The 22,782-nt window shown below is 42.7% G+C and overlaps 1 long non-coding RNA gene across 1 annotated transcript in view; it reads left to right on the forward strand.

Annotated features, from left to right (window-relative positions):
* LOC126199141 (uncharacterized) overlaps positions 1-17,083 on the forward strand; it is a 44,724-nt gene extending 27,641 nt beyond the window's left edge. The window contains exons 2-3 of the long non-coding RNA XR_007540124.1: positions 811-1,194; positions 16,793-17,083. This is a non-coding gene — a long non-coding RNA (uncharacterized LOC126199141). The remainder of the gene's footprint in view (positions 1-810; positions 1,195-16,792) is intronic.
* Positions 17,084-22,782: the final 5,699 nt, after the last annotated feature.

Below are 22,782 nucleotides of genomic sequence, written 5' to 3' on the forward strand. Positions count from 1 at the left end.
ACACTGGTGGATGCTTGACGCTTCAATTTCGTTCCACTACACCTGCCGCTGTGGCCGAGCGGTCCTAGGCGCTTCAGTCCGGAACTTCACTGTTGCTACGGTCGCAGGTTCGAATTCTGCCTCGGGCACGGATGTGTGTTATGTCCTTAGGTTAGTTAAGTTTAACCAGTTCCAAGTCTACGGGACTGATGACCTCAGTTGTTAAGTCTCATAGTGCTTAGAGCCATCTGAACCAACAGACGAGGTCGGTCAGTACCCTTTTGTGCTGTATGTGTCCCTTCACTTTTCCACTTCACTATCACGTCGGGAACAGTGGATCTAGGAATTTCTTACGACTGAGGAATTCTCGCGTACAGACGTGTGACGTTAGTGACACCCAACCACCTGACCACGTTCGAAGTTCGTGAGTTCAGCGGAGCGCCCCATTCTGCTCTCTCATGATGTCTAATGACTACTGAGGTCGCCGATATGGAGTAGCTGGCAGTAGGGGGCAGCACAATGCACCTAAGATGCATAACATAGGTTTTGTGGGTGTTCGGATACTTTTGATCACATAGCGTATATTTTCTGTAATACAGACAACAATAGAGACAGTTTTACAATAAAATTTACCATTCATGTTATAAATATTCACTAAAAGTCTGTATTATCCACTTTATTAATTTTATCCAGATTCGTTACACCATACTGAACCCGTCATTTCTAATGTTTCAATTTTGATATAAAAATCATTGTCAGAAAGGTAAGAAGATACTTACACCCAATTATGGCCATATTGGAGCAATTTTAAAATTTTGGTCTGGTTTTCAGGATCCTGGGCGATTGTGTTGGAGTCGCAATCCCAGGCCGGACGATGCACTCTCTCAGCACTTGGTCAATGCAGCTCGGCAACGACCTTGCTGGCAGCGCATCGTTCAGCCGCCTCAGGAGGCAGCGCTCCTGCTCCCGTAACTGCAGTCGCTACGAACGAACACCAGGCCCAGCGGTAGAAGGCTGCATTGCCTGCGGTCCACTCCTGGGTCGGAGATGGGAGGGCTGTGGCTGATGCTGGTGGGCCTCGGGGTCTTGGGGCTGGAGAGACGTTGGCTCGACCCCCGACCCATCCATGGTGTGGGAGGACCGCCGGCTGGCGGTTCCGGCCAGATGGCAGATGGACGCTGGGAGCCTCAGACCACAAAGTAGCTCACAGCGGAGGTCAGTTTGAAGCCCGAGGCGAGATGCTCAGCAAGGTCAGACCGTCATGTTTTATAGACGGCACTGCAGGTCTTGTAGCTGCTGAGGTAAACGTACGCGACTTGCCAAGTACCATTTAAATGTCTCGAAATAGCGAAGCTGCACCAGTGCTCGAATCGCAGTTGCAGAGCCAGTGGCGTGACGTAAGTTCAGAGCTTGCGGGTGTCGGCATGCACCCGGGTTTTGACGTCTGGCCACGGCTTGAGTTCACGTCACTACAATTTGTTTCCAATACTAGCAGTTATACGAGGAGCAGAAGATGGAGAAGCCTATGGTTTGAGCAGCTCACTATTATGCTTCTTGCATAAAGAGTTCTTACCAATATTCAACCCAAGAACTGAAACAATTCTACGCTCTCTAATGATGCCTGTTCATATGCTACTTTAAGTGTTGGTATGACACTATTCGTTTTAGAGAACTGAATAAAATGTGTTTTCTCAAAGTTTGGGGAAAGTCAATATTGCAGAGAATCATTTAACAGTTGTTTCAAAACCACCATTAATAAAATCTCTCTAATGGGGTTTATTGTAACACTAGTGTCGTCTTTTCTGAGAAATGATTCTTCAGAATAACAGAATCTATACATTGCGCCGTTTCGGAGTTAGTCAGCACTGACATTATCCAGTCAGCCACCGAGCGAGGTGGCACAGCGGCTAGCACAGTGGACTCGGGTTCGGGAGGACGATGGTTCAGTCCCGCGTCCGGCCATCCTGATTTAGATTTTTCGTCATTTCCCTAACTCACTCCAGGCAAATGCTGGGGTTGTTCCTTTGAAAAGGCACGGCCAACTTCCTTTCCCGTCCTTCCCTAATCCGATGAGACCGATGACCTTCCTGTCTGGTCTCCTACCCCAAACAACCCAACCCAACCTAGTCACGCCACTGCACCCGCAAATTGAAGCTGACCAACAGAGAAGGTGTCGCCAAATGTCTTCTTCGTTCGGTTTAGTAAAACCGAACAAGAGAGCGATATAAGTGTTGGACAAGGGACGATACTAAGCATACAACCTGAGCCGAAGGCTGAGTACTCTCTTGCGCTGTGTTCTAACCTATCAACTGAAGGTAGTGGCAGCTGGCGGGTGATATGTGTCTTTGCAAATTATTCATGTTTTTCTTATTGATATTAAGGGTAGAGCTTAACTATAGTGCGTATGTGCCCCATTCCTTCTTTAATTACTTATACACAAATCTCGCTTAATCATTATAGAAAAATGTAGACATCCTAAGAAAGATACAAGCGATCTGTATTTCAGATCAAACTTTCTAGATACTCAGAGACATGCGGTATTCGTCTGTCAAAACAAAATGTATAATTGCACATTTACTGATTTTTGAGCTCTATCTCACATCCATCTTGTCTTCCATCTTCTGCGCTGCAGAGCTGAGTTATTCTGTAAATGTTCGCTCGTATAATTACTCTTTCCGCTACCTTTAAATAAGATAAAACTTGTATGTGACCTATTCCACTGTTATCATTGATAGAACATTTTCCTCATCTCGAATTTTAACATTCATACGTATTCACTCCCTGCTTTGTAGAATATTCAACTGCTGTAAAAGTGAAGACGGCTACGAATTGTGAGGATAAATAAGCTATGTTGAGAATGATTCGTTCATTGGCCACCAGAGAATGACGTTGTCGATCTTGAATACCAGTCAGACACAGGCACCACTGTACTATTTTTAATCGTTGGTGGTAAAGAAAAGGTCCAATATTCACATACGACACCTTGTATTGAACATTGCTTTCTCTGCGAAGCACGAACCGTGTGCGATAGTAGGATCACTTAACCACAATCAAATCAAGTGTTTTCCTCTCGTGAATGTTGTTGTCTGCATCTGTTAGATAACTGTTATTTAATTTAAGTGTTTCAAATGACGCGCTACTCTCAAAACCTCAGCTGTGTCAGAGAAAGAGGAGGGTCATAATACTTCACGTGCCACTTAAATTTGATCGATCAATATCCAGATTAACTTCAAAACTAACTGACTCGGAAACGGCGCAACGTATAATTTTTTTCTTTTAACAGGTATTTCTCAGCAAAACTTGCCCTGCAACTCCCTTACAAACTTTCTAGTCTTTAGACATCCCTGTCCGGTACAAATATTCAACTTTTCACATTGATTTCAGACAATGCCCGCTCGCAGCCAATGTCTGTAGTCCCTGTGTGTCTTAATTCATAACAGCTTCTGGATGAAAATGGTGTCTGTTCTCTCGGACAGAGGTTGGGTTTTTGTTGCTAGTTGGGGTCGCTTCAGAGGTATGAAGGTAAACTTTTTTTTCTTTTTCTTTTTTTTTTAATGGGATACTACAGTTTGTAACTTATTCCCTGATAGCAGCTATCGAGACGAATTCAATGTTTTGTAACAGTAAGGTCTTTGAAAGTCAACGAAGGTCAAAAAGGTGGCATGAACGTTCATTTACAGAAGTTGTTCGAAGTGAAGACCATTGATATCAATGCAGTGCTGCAATCTTCTTATCATGGACTGAGTGGTATTCCGTATCACTTCGGCACTTATCGAAGCACATGCTCTGAAAATTCTCTCTCGCATACCTTCCAGTGTAGTTGGAACCTCTTTATAAACAATGTCTTTTACGAATACCGACAAGAAAAAATCCAGAGGTGTCAAGTCTGGAAAACGAGCCGGCCACGACACATCTCCTCCGCGTCCAATCCAAGGATTTGGGAATTGTCTCTGCAACTCATTTCTAGCCATCAGCGAAAAATGTGCCGGACACCCATCGTGTTGACACCACATTCTGTTCCTCGTTCCTAAATGTATTTCTTCCAATAACAGACCTAATGTTCCTCGCAGGAATGTGGTTTACTTCCTACCATTAAGAATTCCTTCGATGAAAGAGGGGCCTATAATTCTGTCCTTCAGAATCCCACACCATACATTCACGGACTACTGTTTTGGTGTGCAACTTGCCGCAGCCAACATGGATTTTCAGTTGCCCAATAATGCATTTTATGCCTATTAACATTTCCATGGTTCATGAATGTAGCGTCGTGAAATAAATGAAAGTGTCATTCCTCTGAATCTGAAATTGAGCCCATCGGTAGAATTCGATGCGACGCATACAATCCGTACCAGTGAATTATTGGTGGAGACTGATATGGTAAGGATGATAATTTGTGGCAATGCAGAACACGAACAGCACTACTGCGGCTGATGCCAGATTCCCTTCCGTTACGACGCGAACTAACACTAGGTTCTCGAACCATAGTGGTAAGAGTACCAATTTCCGTTTCCTCGGTAGTAACTTTCCTTTGCCGGATGTTTCCGATTCATTAAAGATCCAGTTGTTCTCAATTTATCATACACACATTTAAATGTACGATGTGTTGGGTGAGAACGTTGAGGACATCTTTCAGCGTATAAGTCTCTAGCTCTCACTGTATTTCGTTGGCATTCTCCGTAAATGAGAGTAGTAGTAGTAGAGGGGTTTTGTAGGCGCACGACAGCAAGGTCTTCAGCGCCCGTTCAGTAACATAGTGAGACGGGTGTCAAGAAAAATCCCAGAACAGGAATATAAAACGGAACATAAAACACGGGTAACAATCGTTGAAAAATATGTGCTCACCCACACCGAAGCGTGGGATGAAGCAGGGTGTCAGCAGTAAAACATGGACAACACAGGAAGAAAATGATAGAGGGAGCTAAAACAATGTAGCAGATGGAAGTGGCTGGCTGACCGCAAGGAAAAAAGGGGAGGAGTCAGCCACTCTGCAATACACTAAAACCTCCAGCCTAAAAGGTTAGGCCAGAGTCCAGACATATCACAAAACTTAAAAACCATAGACACACACGTCTCATCATTAGCTAAAACAGAAGGCAGATCCCCATCAACTTGTGCTTCTGCCCTTGCATCACGGTATCCGTAAATGAGAAACATATCGACTTGTTCTTCGAAGGAATACATGATTCACATTCGCTTGATTCGACGATACTAGTCTTGCCGTTCCTATAAGTGTTGTACTGCGAAACCGGTGAATGGTGTTTACATGTTAATGGCACCTTAGATAGATACGCTGTATTCGCCGAATATTTACTACTTGCACGATATACGAGAGAGAATTGTCAGAGCATGTGCTTCGAATGTGCCGAAGCGATAACAAATACCAGTCAATCCATGATAAGAAGACTGCAGCACTGCACTGATACCAATAGTCATCACTTCGAACTCCGTCTGTGAATGGACGTTCATGCCACCTTTTACCTTCTTTGACCTTCAAAGACCTTACTGCTACACATCATTGGATTCATCTCGATAGCCGATATCATAAAGTAAGTTACGAACTATAGCATCCCATTTAAAAAAAAAAAACAACAAAAAAACAAAACAAAACCAAGTTGACCTTCATATCACGGAGTGTGGCCATGTATGGAAGTGAAACATGGACAATAACTAGTTTGGACAAGAAGAGAATAGAAGCTTTCGAAATGTGGTGCTACAGAAGAATGCTGTAGATTAGATGGGTAGATCGCATAAGTAAAGAGGAGGTGTCGAACAGGATTGGGGAGAAGAGAATTTTGTGGCACAACTTGACTAGAAGAAGGGATCGGTTGGTAGGACATGTTCTGAGGCATCAAGGAATCACCAAATTAGTATTGGAGGGCAGCGTTGAGGGTAAAAATCGTAGAGGGAGACCAAGAGATCAGTACACTCAGCAGATTCAAAAGGATGTGGGTTGCAGTAGGTACTGGGAGATGAAGAAGCTTGCACAGGATAGAGTGGCGTGGAGGGCTGCATCAAACCAGTCTCAAGACTGAAGACCACAACAACAACAACGTACCTATCTATGAAGCGACCGGCTGGAGTGGCGGTGCGGTTCTAGGCGCTACTGTCTGGAGCCGAGCGACCGCTACGGTCGCAGGTTCGAATCCTGCCTCGGGGATGGATGTGTGTGATGTCCTTAGGTTAGTTAGGTTTAATTAGTTCTATGTTCTAGGCGACTGATGACCACAGAAGTTAAGTCGCATAGTGCTCAGAGCCATTTGAACCATTTTTATGAAGCGATCTCACCTAACAATAAGAATCCAAAGTCATATTATGGCCCCCATTGTCCCATGCAACATTTGCCACTCATACTTATGTGTGTGTGTGTGTGTGTGTGTGTGTGTGTGTGTGTGTGTGTGTGTCTGTGGACGGCCAACAATCTCTCCAAACTCTGCGAGTAATTAGGATAATGGGCAAGGAGAACTACATTAGTGGTACGTGAATAAGTTAAGAACTTTTGCCTGATGGGAGGCAGTCGGTGCAGCTGCAATACCCACTGTGTCTGGATAAAATACATTTTATCATTTATAAACTGCCTGACAAAAGGGTCTAGTACCTAGGAGTGAAACATCTTTCTATTATCAAACAGTATGTACACTACCTGGCAAAAGAATCAAGTACCCAGAAGGAGGATAGGACACGAAGTGAATCTTAATGGATAAAGACAGTATCTGATGTTATTTCAGTGAATACAATATGGAGTCAACTTTACAAAGGACTTGGAAGTATGAGTCCACTTATTATTAAGACGTTACACCCTCCTCTGGTCTGGATGCATGCATTTACCCAGTTGTGAACGGTGTGATAATGCTGCTCTACCATCTCCTGTGGCTAGCTCGCCCTCAGATGTTGTAACCGATTACTGGTGTGATGAAAGTAGTTACTGGGACATAGTTGGCATCCAAGCGCGTTCTACACACCTATCACGGACATACATGAGGATCTTGCTGACCACAGCAGCATCTTAACATCACGCATACAGAACATAGAGGCATTCCATGTGTGTAAGAGCTTTATCCTGTTGAAAACTGCCACCGCGATATTCTCATGTAAGAGGTAGCACATGGGGACGCAAGATGTCTGTAACTTACGGTTGTGCCCTCAGAGTTCGCTCAGTCACTACCAGACGTGGCCTGATGTCGTTCGCTGCAGGACAGTCCTGCATCACTGAACAGAATATGAGATCATTGATTAGCAGCCTATGCTTTCTTGTCAGGGCACCACTGCAAATGCAATGGACTGTGCTTTGGTGTCAATGGCATGGGATAGTAATTCCATAGTCCGATGATCCTAGCACCGACGAATGGTGCGAGATTACCTGGAATGTTGATGATAGTACTGGTTCTCAGATGGCAGGTGCGAACGTGAGCCCTTATAAAGTACTTGGTGTAAAGTATGGCGATATTTTTTGTGGTGGTCACACGCGTTTGACCACAACCAAGACGATGAGTATGCCTGCGGTCAGGTTTGAAGTCAGTCCAACATCAAGGTACTGTCATATCTGAATGCCTTAAAAATGTGCATATTTCACGATTCGACCATATAGGCAAATAGAGACTCACAATCAGGTCACTTTCTCACGTAACTATGCAGCTTCTCCTTGTCCATCATACTGATCACTCAACATCTAACGGTCCTCACCCTAACGTTGCACCTATTTAGGTGAGCTATTCGTCGTATAGCGATATTATTGAGGAGAAATGAATTTGTTTGCTTGACTGGGTACGTGTGTACGGGCCGAGGAGGCCACTCGAGTCACCCCACGAGAGCTCAGGTACAAACGCAATCAACACGTTGCTGGATGTGTCTAATCCCAAAGCAAGTAGAGTCTGGACAGCATTGCTCACATGACCAGAATGCAAAAGATATACCATTAACTGGCACCAGTCTGAAATATGGCTACTTACAACTCTTAGAAATTCAATAATAAGTAACACTTCCATAGCAAATCTGAATACTTCAGTGCTCCAAGAAAACTAAGGTGTTTCCTGTGAAACAATAATATTTTACATATATTACAAATAACAAAAGTTAATAATTTACAATGACTGAATATGTTCACAGTAAACCTTGAAATTAATAAAATCTAATATGATAGCATACCACTGTAGCTGTTCTTCCTGAAAGCTGCACATCTGCATCTCTGTTTTGTTTATATACACTCCTGGAAATTGAAATAAGAACACCGTGAATTCATTGTCCCAGGAAGGGGAAACTTTATTGACACATTCCTGGGGTCAGATACATCACATGATTACACTGACAGAACCACAGGCACATAGACACAGGCAACAGAGCATGCACAATGTCGGCACTAGTACAGTGTATATCCACCTTTCGCAGCAATGCAGGCTGCTGTTCTCCCATGGAGACGATCGTAGAGATGCTGGATGTAGTCCTGTGGAACGGCTTGCCACGCCATTTCCACCTGGCACCTCAGTTGGACCAGCGTTCGTGCTGGACGTGCAGACCGCGTGAGACGACGCTTCATCCAGTCCCAAACATGCTCAATGGGGGACAGATCCGGAGATCTTGCTGGCCAGGGTAATTGACTTACACCTTCTAGAGCACGTTGGGTGGCACGGGATACATGCGGACGTGCATTGTCCTGTTGGAACAGCAAGTTCCCTTGCCGGTCTAGGAATGGTAGAACGATGGGTTCGATGACGGTTTGGATGTACCGTGCACTATTCAGTGTCCCCTCGACGATCACCAGTGGTGTACGGCCAGTGTAGGAGATCGCTCCCCACACCATGATGCCGGGTGTTGGCCCTGTGTGCCTCGGTCGAATGCAGTCCTGATTGTGGCGCTCACCTGCACGGCGCCAAACACGCATACGACCATCATTGGCACCAAGGCAGAAGCGACTCTCATCGCTGAAGACGACACGTCTCCATTCGTCCCTCCATTCACGCCTGTCGCGACACCACTGGAGGCGGGCTGCACGATGTTGGGGCGTGAGCGGAAGACGGCCTAACGGTGTGCGGAACCGTAGCCCAGCTTCATGGAGACGGTTGCGAATGGTCCTCGCCGATACCCCAGGAGCAACAGTGTCCCTAATTTGCTGGGAAGTGGCGGTGCGGTCCCCTACGGCACTGCGTAGGATCCTACGGTCTTGGCGTGCATCCGTGCGTCGCTGCGGTCCGGTCCCAGGTCGACGGGCACGTGCACCTTCCGCCGACCACTGGCGACAACATCGATGTACTGTGGAGACCTCACGCCCCACGTGTTGAGCAATTCGGCGGTACGTCCACCCGGCCTCCCGCATGCCCACTATACGCCCTCGCTCAAAGTCCGTCAACTGCACATACGGTTCACGTCCACGCTGTCGCGGCATGCTACCAGTGTTAAAGACTGCGATGGAGCTCCGTATGCCACGGCAAACTGGCTGACACTGACGGCGGCGGTGCACAAATGCTGCGCAGCTAGCGCCATTCGACGGCCAACACCGCGGTTCCTGGTGTGTCCGCTGTGCCGTGCGTGTGATCATTGCTTGTACAGCCCTCTCGCAGTGTCCGGAGCAAGTATGGTGGGTCTGACACACCGGTGTCAATGTGTTCTTTTTTCCATTTCCAGGAGTGTACATTATAACCTTTTCATTGTGAAAAAATCTGTCAGAACATCCTGGTCTCCACAATAACCCAGCAGCTGAGTGCAGCATGAGTGACTCATATCTTATCAAACTTGTGTAGTCATTTAATGAATATTCTACTGTCTTTGACAGTAAAACTATTTAATTGTTGATTGCAGTTGAAATTAAAAAACATTGTATGTGTAAGCATTTAATCTTATTTGTTAGCTGACACCATCTTCGAAAACAATTACAAAGACGCTTCCGTCGAGCAGGCCTAAGTAATTGTTCATCCAATGTTAAACAAAATGTTGCCGTATTTTACATAAGCACACATGTTATTTGTGTGTGGCGGGGCACACATAGATCATAGAAATGAATTGGGTCTTGGTCAAACAATATACCTATGAAAAGGACAAGAGCGGTGTAAAACACACGATTTCAGTCTTTCGCGATATTTAAAGTCGGTGTAGAGTTCATGCCGAATTACTGTATGGGCTACACATATAAAGAAAACACCTGCCCTTCTTGTACTGTAGAGATTAAAATTGTACAGTACGTACAAAACAAGTCGGATTTTAACAAGTAGCTACATTAAGTGACATAACTTATGAGTTGCTTCTAATACATAGAGAAACTAAAATCACTTCATTAATTCATGAATCAATTCAGTTCGATACAATTGTCTGGATGCCCCTGTGACTGAGGATATGTCTTTTGCTACACGGAAGAGAAAAGCAACTGCTTTACCTACATGTGAAATGTGTTCAAATACACAGAAATTAGAGCCACGATACGTTTCGCGAAAGCAGCAGTATTATTCTTAACACTTCGAAATCAGTATACTTCTCAGGTTTTTCCTGTAGCTCCTAGATCAATGACTATACTACCTTTGCTGCATCTGCAGTAAAGATGTATATAAAACCTGCGAACTTTCTGCTTGCATTTTTGAATAATGTAAAATGCTGATAGAAAATATATGTCAGGAAGAGAACCGAAAACTCTAGCTTTCTGCAGGCAGTCGTCTTGCTACTAGTCTGTTGACGCATGTCTCTGTGTCCGACTTCAGTCTTCAGTGTCACGTGATGAACGTCAAATATGCGGAGTATTTCCTCGTTTTTGTTATCGATGCACTAGATTTTCAGCAACCTTCTGGAACACAATATCTCAAGTGCTTCGGTTACTTTCCTGATATTCCACTCTTTATCACTCACTTCCGTAGAACACTCTTCTCCAGTTGTTCGTTATTAGATATTTATTCCCTGAAATAAGATCAATTTAAGCATTACACATCGTTTTCTGAGGGTCGTCTCGTTGCCTAACCCCATCCCCTGCCCCGTGGGGTCTTTTGATTTCAAGGTAGCACTTTTCCGGCAGCCATTTGGCGTTGGCTTCCTTGAATATTTTATTAATTTTAATCTTGACTTCCATTGCTGTATACCTTTCTTTCCCTGAATATTTCTGTATTTTTTCCCCCATCGAACAACTAAACTATTTCTTCTCTTACTCAAGTCTTCTCCGCAGTTACCTTCCTTCTACTGGCATTTGTTTAACTTCTGTAATGGCCCAGTTTAAGGCTGTTCATTCCCATGACCTTTGCTGCATGTTACGGTATTCCTTATCGCTGTATGTACAGCCTCAACAAATGTAAAATGCATCTTATCACTCTTCAGTTCTTCAGCATCCCACCATTTCACAAAGTCATTATTCTGACTTCAGCCTCCATTCTGCTATTGAAGTCACTTAATACTCTTGTGGCCAAAAATACTAATCTACACTCCATTTTACTTCCATGACTGCTGCTGTATCTTTTTTGACCCTCTACATTCCTCCGTTAACCCTGTCTATATATTCAGGTTCGGGAAGGTCAATGATTCGTCTCGTGGAATGATATTCATTTCTTGGTAATCATTTTCTCCTAGCGCCTTCCTGTAGATCCTATAACGGGACAAACACGGAGTATTTGGTCAGTTAACAGACCTCCATGATGCTCTCTCAAGTGTAGACCTCATTTAGTGTTGGTACAAATTACGTCTCTTCACAGTACTGATTTCCACTGCATTATGCAAGCTCATTCTATTAATGCTTACTAAATCTTCAGCCATTAGAGTCAATTTCCCATTCAAGTGGTAATGTGCCATGGACGTCTGACCGCTCTTCCGCCCTCTTTGACAAGGGTGTTAGCAAAATGAGTGTGACTCTTTATACCTGAAGTCTATGGTGACCAACGCTGAAGGTTGTGTTTTCAGAATCTAAGCACTGATATTGCAGGAATCATGAATACATGGCGTTTTTGTTGGTAGTCATATACAGCTGTTTGTTGAATCTACATCTACATCCATTCTGTGTAAGTCACTTTCTGGTGCGCGGCACGGAGCACTTCTTGTATGACAGTCTCTTACCCCATTTCCTGTTCCAGTCGTGAATCGACTGCGGGCAGAGCGATTGTTCGTAGGCCGCCACATGAACGGATCGTCTTGCTTGTTTCCCAACATCTTTGTAGGAGGAAGCAATATAAAAATTTTTATCTCGAAACTCTTCCACTAGTCAGTATTTGCATAGAAAAAAAATTGAATTGTGTGTGCCAGTAACTATAAGAACAAACAATACAGTTCAACAAAGGCTAAGGTCAGGCAAAAGAACCTCAGACAAATTAAGCAATATTGGAATATACCAGCTCTTATGTAACTCCTGTCAAGCCGAATACATAGGACAAAAAAATAGAAATTTCAGAACAAGGTAAACAGAGCATATATGAGCTCTAAAGACTGACAGCACATGTTCCACTCTCGCAGAACACATAACGAACAAAAACCACAACCGCACTAATACCGAAAGTGCTTACATATCCAAAACACAACAGCAGTTCGTACCGAAAACTAACAACAGAAGAAAATTATTACATACAAAAAGGTTCACTGGAAGGGAAAATACGTAATGAACGAAAACACAACACTTCGCAAGAACACACTCTTTAACGCTCTGAGACACATGACACAGTACAGGAAAACCCACACACACGAAACTACACACAGACATAACTAAGGAACAGAAGTCGTCATAGCTCCCGATACAACTGTCATTCCTTTTTTGCAATATGTTATACATTTCTCGCAACTCGCGTGAACAGCAATGCTTTGGGTTATGATCAAAGTGCGAAATTTAGTTTGCTGTGTCTAAAAGCAGCTGCAAGCTGTCCAACGAACGTGAGTACATGACAAACTACGTAACAACCCAGTTCACAGCAACACTACCACAATCCCAATTGTATAACGCTGTCATACTAAGTTCACTATTTTGTATTTGTTTACTAACAGCCACACATTGACTTGCAGGTGACATAGTGTTTGCCACGCAAGAACGGCCACAAAAAAAAAAAGAAAGAAAAAAAAAGCCACAGAAAATATGCCGGAAACTGCAGCAACAGACTACAACCGTGCTAAGACGTATAATAAATAAGATATTAAGAAATTATTAACAGAAAACAATATTTGGAACCAAACCGTACACTGGTAATAATGTTATACGACGTTTTATAAGTATGCGCTATCTCAATGTATTTGAATCAAAGAACTCACTGATGATAGACACATTTGTCGCTGAAACTAGTTTGGAAATAAATAAACAACAAAATTGTTTTGCATAAAGACGCTACCACAAACCCATATTGTTGTGGAGGCTAATTATTTACCTCTCAAAAGAGTGAATGGTTTTTGAATTTTAACACTAGACCACACAACGAAGCAGATCACCTCTCCTGTAGCGTCTGCCACTGGATTTGAAGGAGCATCTGCGTGGTACTTCCACGCTTACTAAATGAACCTGTGTTGAGACGTGCCGCTTTTCTTTGAATCTTCTAGACTTACTTTATCACTCTTCCTTGATACGGCTCACAGACTGACAAGACGATTCTCAAGTAACGATCGAATTAATGTTTAGTAACGTTCCGCTCACATGGCTGAATTACACTTCCTGAATTTCTTCAATTCAGTCTCATTCTGGTACCTGCCTTTCTTGTTGCTTGATAGCCGAACTAGGGTGACAGTCATTTAAAACAAATGCGTATTTCCCTGTGGCAGGACTTTCTCATGAAATTTTAATCACCAATTTTCTCCTCAGAGTGTGAAAATAGTTTGTTGGCCCTCACCTACACAGGAAGAAATGATCAACATAAATAAAAGAAAATAATCCAGACCTTACCCTGAAGGATTGAAGGGTTTGTTTTCCCCTCACGCTGTTCGAGAATTAGTGTAATAGTGGTTCGATGAAGCCTCTTCCAGGCACTTAATTGTGAATAGCAGAGTAATCAAGTAGATGTAGATGTGCTTGTTTTATGTGGTCGTCACACTTAAAATCGTTCCGTACGCATGCTCACAGATATTTGGTGGAAGGTACTATTTACTATTATTGTTTCTCAATCGTGTAAGCAAACAATAATGTCTTTTCATCTGTGTATGTGCAGTATGTTACATTTTCTTATGTTTCGCTACAATTATCTAGCGTTGAGATTTGTGTATACGAGTACACAAAAGCATCTTCCGAGAACACCCTTACGGGGTACGTTAGAAGTTAATTTCAAGTATAATTATTTATCTCAGTTAAGAATGGCATCCTGTGTTTTATTTGCTAAAAATTCTGCAGGTAATTCTCAAAGGTAGTCAAATATTCCGCACCCTCGTGCGGACTTGTATCGAAAGCCTTCCGAAAGTCAAGTGACGCGGTATTAATCTGGGCGCCGGCATGAAAAGCCCTTTGACTCTCCCAGACAAGTATGACGAGCTCTGTATCATATGAAAACATATCGATTTATGCGGAGAAGAGTATTCACTCTGGACCATTTTCCTAGTGTGCGAGCGAGAAACGTGATCTTAAATTGTCTGTTTGCCGATTTCAGTTGATTTTCTGCTCTGCTTTCACTTTCTACATCGTTTCTTGATTTTCGTTCGGCAATCGATAGGGGGAACCGTAGTAGGATCTTCGCCGGTGAAGCAATAATGAATAGAAGAATGTAGTATTTCAGTCTTGTACCTAAATGTTCACACATCACTGGGAGCGCATTTCTATTAACGAAAAGACGTGGAGGTCTTTGATTTTTACTTAATCAAATGACTATCCTTAGAATTCTGATCAACAGTCTGGCACTTCAACAACACATCTCTGATAGGGTACCTACAACGGTAGATAACTTGTGCATCTTGCGAAACGTTTCTCTTTACATTCGTTCCGCATTCAAAACATTTCATTCTGCTCCGCTATCGTTAAATGCCTCTCTGTTATGTCCTTCAATGAGTAACTCTCCTTCCTAGACAACCGGTCACACGGTGTAAACAGTTTATAACTCTGCCATGGAAGCCTCACAGATGATTACGAATTATATTTCAGTGTTGCAGCACCAACCTCTATGCGACAGGCGGTCGCTTGTTGTGAAAAATACGCATTTCACGAACACCTGTCTCACAAACATTTCTGATCCAAAATATCGTGCTGCTAGAAATATTCACTGCTAAGAGGTGGCTCTCTACCTGGAAATAGTGTGTGTATAAATTCAAGTGGGTACATGTATAATTACAATAACCCTACAATGCAACAGGCCCTTTACCCATCTGGAATAATCACTACTTTTTTCAGTTTCTTAGATTCAGTAACTTCAATAAACGAATGAAATATATCATGCAAGAAATTTTCCACCAACTATGTATAACGGAACTTGGAATTTTGTCGAGTAGAGTAAGGCCAAGTACTGTTTTAAAAAGCGGCACAGCGAAAGTACTAAGTGGCGTGTATTCACTTTTTCATATAAACTGTGTGCCTATAGTGAGGAAGCACTCAGCGACCTTTTTAGGCAAAACTATTTTCCTCTTGTACAGATTCAGAGGCATGTCACCACTCCTGCTCTGTACATCCCACCGCCCACATGTTCTCTTCCTTTGTAGGCTCCCAGTCCCACTGTGATCAAAGACAATTTTACAAGAAAAAGGTATATTTGCTCAACACTGTTTGCGTAATTCCGCCCACCAGCAGAGCACTGTACGTCAAACGCTACAGCTGCTTAAATCGTTCAGCGCCACATATGTTTATTTTATTTCGCCAGTGGCTTGCAACAGCTCCTAGCCGCACGGTGCACGTAGCACGTGACGTCACTGTAAAAAGAAGCAAAATGACGTAGGTTCGTTTCGAAGTAAATGAGATGGTTTGACAAAGGCGGCCACTTATAGAAATTCATACACCAGAGCACTTCGGAAAGAGGCAAACTGCGTACTATGAAAGGTGTTGGTGAAAATGCAAACGTCATTTTAGCTTTTGCCGCGTGACCTGCAACTTGCCGTCATCCACTATTTTCTCGAATGTGACGTCTGCTGTGGCAACACATGTCAAACCATCTTTCCTATCTTCTGGACTTTAAAATCTCGTAACATGTGTTTAATTTTTTCCACCTCGATAGCAAAATATTTGGGCCCAGTTGATGCTTCCAGTGACTAATCACAATCCTCAGGTCTAACAAAAAAAGCGAGCAATAACAAATAAAATATAGTAAGCTAAGCAAATATCAAGCGATAACTCCCCGACAAGACGCCCATAATGCTCATAATTGTTCAAATGGCTCTGAGCACTATGGGACTTAACGTCTGACGTCATCAGTCAAATGTTCAAATGTGTGAAATCTTATGGGACTTAACTGCTAAGGTCATCAGTCCCTAAGCTTACACACTACTTAACCTAAATTATCCTAAGGACAAACATACACACCCATGCCCGAGGGAGGACTCGAACCTTGGGCGGGACCAGCCGCACAGTCCATAACTCCAGCGCCTTAGAGCGCCCGGCTAATCCCGCGCAGCGGTCATCAGTTCCCTAGAACTTAGAACTGCTGAAACCTAACTAACCTAAGAACATCACACACATCCATGCCCGAGGCAGGATTCGAACCTGCGACCGTAACAGTCGCGCGGCTCCGGACTGAAGCGGCTAGAACCGCTCGCCCACAAAGGCCGGCAAAAAATGCTCATATGTTAGCCATACCCACGAACGCTGTTTGCTTCAGAGATGAAAGTTTTCTACAGTTGGATAGCAAAAGACCTATCCTGTTTTTCTCTGTGTTTATCCACATTTATTTCCATCAATAATTTGTTATTGTTCGTCTTTCACAAAGGCCTATTATTTGGGATCAGTTTCCACATCTGTTGAGATTTGATCTTCTTGCAGGTATCTCCGTTTTTCTCTTGCCCTCATTCTGGCCTCGATCTGAATCATGCGTAACACACTGCTGAAGAAACTTGTTATGGACGTCTGTGCAGCCAGTTGTTAGGAGAGTAAGAGAGAGAGAGCTTGAGGAGGCTGGGCGCCAGTTAAGGATGAAGATGTATCTCCTTTCGTCTCAGCGAGAAGAGATGTCTGAAAACTCAATCACAACCAGACTGTTAAGAGTCACGATTCACTTCAACTCGCTAATTTCATGTTTACCTTTCTTGTATGAATCGCAAATAATACCTAAATGAGGAAACGGAGAAAAGTAAAATAATAAATAGCCTAAGTTGAAAAACAATTTTAATTTTTGTAGTGATTTTTCACTCAATGATTTTTACATTTTTGTATAATATTTTTACATACAGTGATTTTACATTCACTGTATTTAAATTTTAATCCACTCTTTTTATATTCAATGTTTTCATCTTCTGTACTGTGGTTATATTCAGTATACATTGACGAGAACAAAAATCCTAACAATAAAAAGGAATTAATGTAAAACAATGAAACTTGAGGAATACATTTGTCTTGATAACACATTTAAGTGATTAAAATTGCAAGATCACAGGTTAATACAAGCGCGAGTTAAGCCATTGCAAATGTGAAATACTGCTACATTAATAACCTGTGTAATCGCCAGAATATTGAATGCTAGAAAGCAAACCTGCACGAAATGTGTTGTACCGGATGTCAGTTTGTGGTATCGAGTTCCATGCATGTTGCACTTTCTCGGTCAATACGCGGACGATTAGTGTTGTTCGTGGATGACCCTGCAGTTGTTCTCCGATGACGTACCTTACTGAGAAACATCTGCTGATACAGCAGGCAGACGCAACTTGTCGACACTCGGTAGACCACGTTTGGTTACAACAGTGGTACTTGGGCGAGCGTTATCCAGTCACAAAGCACCTGTTGTAACGTTGTACATGAATGGCAGCGCCGGCCGCGGTGGTCTCGCGGTTCTAGGCGCGCAGTCCGGAACCGTGGGACTGCTACGGTCGCAGGTTCGAATCCTGCCTCGGGCATGGGTGTGTGTGATGTCCTTAGGTTAGTTAGGTTTAAGTAGTTCTAAGTTCTAGGGGACTGATAACCACAGCAGTTGAGTCCCATAGTGCTCAGAGCCATTTGAACCATTTTGAATGGCAGCAAAACAGGTCGAATCACTAGACTGACGTACAAATCTGCAGTCAGTGGTCCTGCTGGCATACGAAACCAAACCCCAGATGGAGGTCCAGTGTGTCTAGCACGCAAACGGGTTGATTGCAAGCCCTCAACAGGCCTCCTTCTAATCAACACGCGGCCCATCACTGGTACCGAGGCAGAAACAGCTTTTGTCATAAAACACAACTGATCTCTACCCTTCCCCACCAATGAGCTCTCGCTTGACACGACTGACGTAGCAAATGGATTTAATTTGGGGTCAGTGGAATTCATGATACAGGGCTCCTGGCTCAGAGCAGTCCTGGAAGTACTAGATTTGTATCATCAACTCACCACGTCCAGTCTCAAAGGTAACTCATGACCGTTACAGCTTTTAAAACAAACCTGATCTGCTCCCTCATAGTGACTCCACTATTATGCGAATGGCGTGAAATCTGAATAGACATCATCTTTCGGGTGCAGTAATACTCCCCCCTACTTTCGTTTATGTCGCAAAACTCTTTCTTGATGGTTTGAATTTTTCCCCTTTAGTGCAGCTGTGGCAATAGATGTTCACAGTTAAATTTGTAGACTGATTTCAGATTTTCGCTATCGGAACAATTATGGGAAAGATGAGTAGCGTTATACCCTTTCCATGATACTGTTACTATAGCATGACTGAGTGTAACAGCAAGACAAACAGACATTAAACAACGAGCGAACAAAAAACCAGGCCCTACTGGACTTCTTGGGAGATTTTACATCACATATGATGTGCAATGAACTTCACTTCTAGCTTACACAGAGTGTTCAAGAAAAAAGTTTCGGATACTCATCGAAACAAAAAAATAAGTCCAATAAAGAAGAGTCCAGAATACACCCTGTCCGAGATAAACACGTGTTTATAGGTAGGGCTGTGCGATGCTTGGTTGCAGATACTAGCACAGTCGTTTAATTAGCGCTCCGTCAAATGTCTTAGCAGGGTATCTTGATGTCTTACATACAGTAACCTACCTACCGTTTGGTGGTCTGCAGTCAGTTGTATGATTAAATCTACTTCAGTTTCTGCACTGTTTGTGTACCTTATTGTACAGCACTGTCAACATTGCATGTGTATCATGGTGTCTTTACAAATGCAGATCCACTTGGTGTTTACTGTTATTGCGCTGGTTGTATGTACAAATGGTGAAGTATATTTATATTTTCTCTCTTCCATCACTTTCTAATGGCATCTTCTGCCACCGAAAGTATCAAGATGACCAAATGTAGCAGGAAGACGTAGAATGCACCGTATTAAGACTCGTCCGAGCTTTCCAAGTGGATTATTGTTTCCAAATGCAGTGCCATTACCCCTCAGTCTGCGTCACTGGGTCCCATAATGCTGAGGACACCACTTCACTGTCAGCAAAATGGCTTAGCGCGGAATGGCTGCCTCAGTGACCCGTGCACACACTGTGTGTCGCCTTTGTATGGGAGCAAAGTTGCAGCATTGTCAGGATGCTGGCAGTCGACTCACCAGTCTGCGTCCCTACCGACTCAGCACCGATCAGTGTGAGCCGCAGGTGGCCAGCTGCTTGCTTCTCGCCGCATGGCTGAGATCGCGTCAACAACAAGCACCCACCATCCGGAGTCCGAATCTACGGCCCTCACCATGGGATACCTCTGGCGTGTGTTGGAAGCCAGGACGACTCTCTGCAGTAGCGATCCATGGAATGGCCCGCCACTGGCAAGTTACAGACCCCGTGTCAGCCTCAGAGGGTCGAACCAACGACCCGCTGTAACCTGTAATTCCGGCGCTCCATCTGCTGCTGCATGTAGCTGATGGTGTGACACGCCCCGACGTCCAGGAGAGCTGCACACCTGAATGAATTTCGTTAGAAACCCACACCTATTTATAGCTGGCTGTGCGCCTCTGTTTTGCCATACACGCTGCTTCACGTCACGTACTCATAACATGCCAGTTTGGTCAGTTGGACCCTTCTGCCTGTGATTTGCGACATGTAAAACCGCTGTATGTACTCTTTCAACTATTTGACGGCCTTGTGGCCTCTATTCTGCTTCGCAACTGTTGGTATGCATAACTCACTGCAACCCAGTCCGCACCTGGTGTAAGAGGTCCATGATTAAGGAATTTGTTGCTAGCACACTCGAGCAGATGTAATTGCTCACACGCTGCCTGCGATATGTAAGCTATAAGAGAATCTGAGACCAAAGAGCAGTTTTGTATGCAGTAGGAACTGTGTAGGAGTAAGTTGTTGATAGCGATCAGTCTGGTGTATCGTGTTGGCTGGGCCGGTCGTGGTGCACCGATGGCGGAGCCTGAGCGTTATAGTATAAGGTAAAAGCAGCCTCGCGCATATCTAGTAATGTTATGTGAACTCCCATGTAAATCTTTTAAAAATGTCCTAATAATAATCTTTGTCAAATAAAGTAATTTCTAACAAGCATTCATTTCAATTTAAAGAATTTACTAATTTCTCCAATCCATGATCATTCCGATTGTTGCAAAAGAAAAATCAGTTCCTTCCTTTCATAAATGAGAAATGTATAGACCAGCATTGCACAGAGCTGTGCCGGAATAAGCTATTGTAATAGCAGATAGTTGGCGACTTTATTGAGGTAAGAATTTTTGCTTTTTATTCAGAATGATCTTACAGGGCCATGACGCAGTACTGCTGTCGTCCAAAATTTACCAGGTTACTGAATTTATTTTTTTTTTTATTACGAGGTTTAGGAATTTTTCTGTTTCGAGCTTACATTAAATGCGAAAAGAATTTTGTGGGTACATTAAACGGGAAACAAATTTTGTGTGGAAGTTAAATGTGAATGAATTTCTGTAGGGAGGTTATAAATGGGAACCAATTTTGTTCTGAGGTTACACAAAAATTAGAATCATATTATTATTATTCACTAAAATTTTTTCTGTGGGGAGGTTACACTAGCGACCCTGCCAGGATCGTATTTTTTTGTGAATTTCTGAGAAGTAGTCATATATCTGCTCTTATTTACTTAAATGTAGTTTGCATCTGGCGCAACGCATTTACTAATTTGTCACTCTTTCTTTCACAGATCATCCGCAATTTATTGCTCTTTGTTGTAATTGTGTTTGTTCCATTTTTGCTTTGACTGATTCATTTTGTGCTTAATTTTGATTTGTGAAAAATGCTGCGAAAAACTGCTAACAGTACATCGCGATGTGCAATGAGTGAAATAGATGACTCGAATAGTTTGACAGATAATACTAGCGACACTCAGTCTAATAGTGATAATCCCCTAATTACAGATAATCAGTGCCTGCCGATCACTAGTATTGAGTTATATCCTAATGATGGGCAACCAAATTCAATTATGTCCACAGTAAATTTAACAATTGATGACGCGGCTCGTTCCAATAGAATGAACGCTGCCCAGTTTGGCACACCCGGTTTCCAAAGTTTGAATTGTGAACAGATAAATTTTTCTCACGAAGATGAACAATGTAGTCAAAATACGTCAGATTTATTTGATTCCGAGGTAGTGACTAACAATGCACATTCAATTGGCGAACCTGTCCAAGAATCAGAGAATGACCAAATGGTTATACAAAACGCGACAAATGCAAATACACCATTACACAGCATAGAAAATAGAGTCGCTAATTTTGGCTTGGATCAATTTATGGCATTATTGCTACAAGTTACTGAATCGAATAAACAAATTAATGAAAATCTCAAACAGTCTAAGAAAGAACTAGACAACAATTACAAACAACTTTTGAAAAACTAGACAACAATTCCAAACAGTTGAATGAAAAACTAGACAGCAATTCCAAACAACTTAATGATAAACAAGACAACAATTTCAAACAACTTAATGAACAGAACAAACAACTTAGTCAACAGATTACAGCCGTTGCCGCGCAATGATACTAAAGAACAATTACGTGAGGAAATTAAGGCTTGTGCTAGGAGCAGTAGTGAAGAAATTAGATCTGAGGCTCAAGAATTAAGTAATACACGTGCAGCCACAACTAAAATACTTAGAGACGAAATTAGTGCAGTCGCTAAACAATGTTCTGAAGACTCAACACAGTTACGCGACGAGTTTAAATTAATGTCAGCAGAACTTTCACGCACACTGGATGCGAAAGTAGACGCGAAATTTGACCAACAGAACAGCGAAATTGACGAACGTTTTAATCACCACCTACAAAACAGTGAAACGCGTTACCGTAAATTTACACAGGAATAGAATAAAGTAAAGCGACAAGTCATGGAAACAATTACTGCACAGAGGCAGGAAGATAAGCGTAAATTGTTTACGAAAGCAAAAACATACGTAGACAACAATATTGCTACAGTATCAGACGAAATTAATTCTATCAAACAGTTGAACACCGAATTACATGATGAAATCTCTGATCTTAAAACAAAAACAGACACACACACAGTAGACTTTCAGACAGTGACCGACAGACTTGAACAATTAGAACTAATACAGGATCCCGATGCCATCAAAGCAGACGTTAAAAAATTGAACAAAATCACACGTGAAATACAAAAACAAATTAATGCTTGTGATGCTAAAAACGATGATCAGGTAAAAGCACTGACTGAAAAATATGATGAATTGGCCAGTTGTGTTGACGTTATCGAAAGTAATAATGACACTAAATCAGACGATACGTCACCTGTTTCGTTTAATCAAACACCCGAATTCCAAAATTTACAGCAAACGATCAGTTAGATAGATTCGTCCAATAATACATTACGTAGAAAATTGTCATCTTTACAGCAAGAGGTGACGGAGATGAAAAATATTTCAGCCTT

This window comes from Schistocerca nitens, chromosome 8 (assembly GCF_023898315.1).
Source record: "Schistocerca nitens isolate TAMUIC-IGC-003100 chromosome 8, iqSchNite1.1, whole genome shotgun sequence".
Classification (NCBI taxonomy): Eukaryota; Metazoa; Arthropoda; class Insecta; order Orthoptera; family Acrididae; genus Schistocerca; species Schistocerca nitens.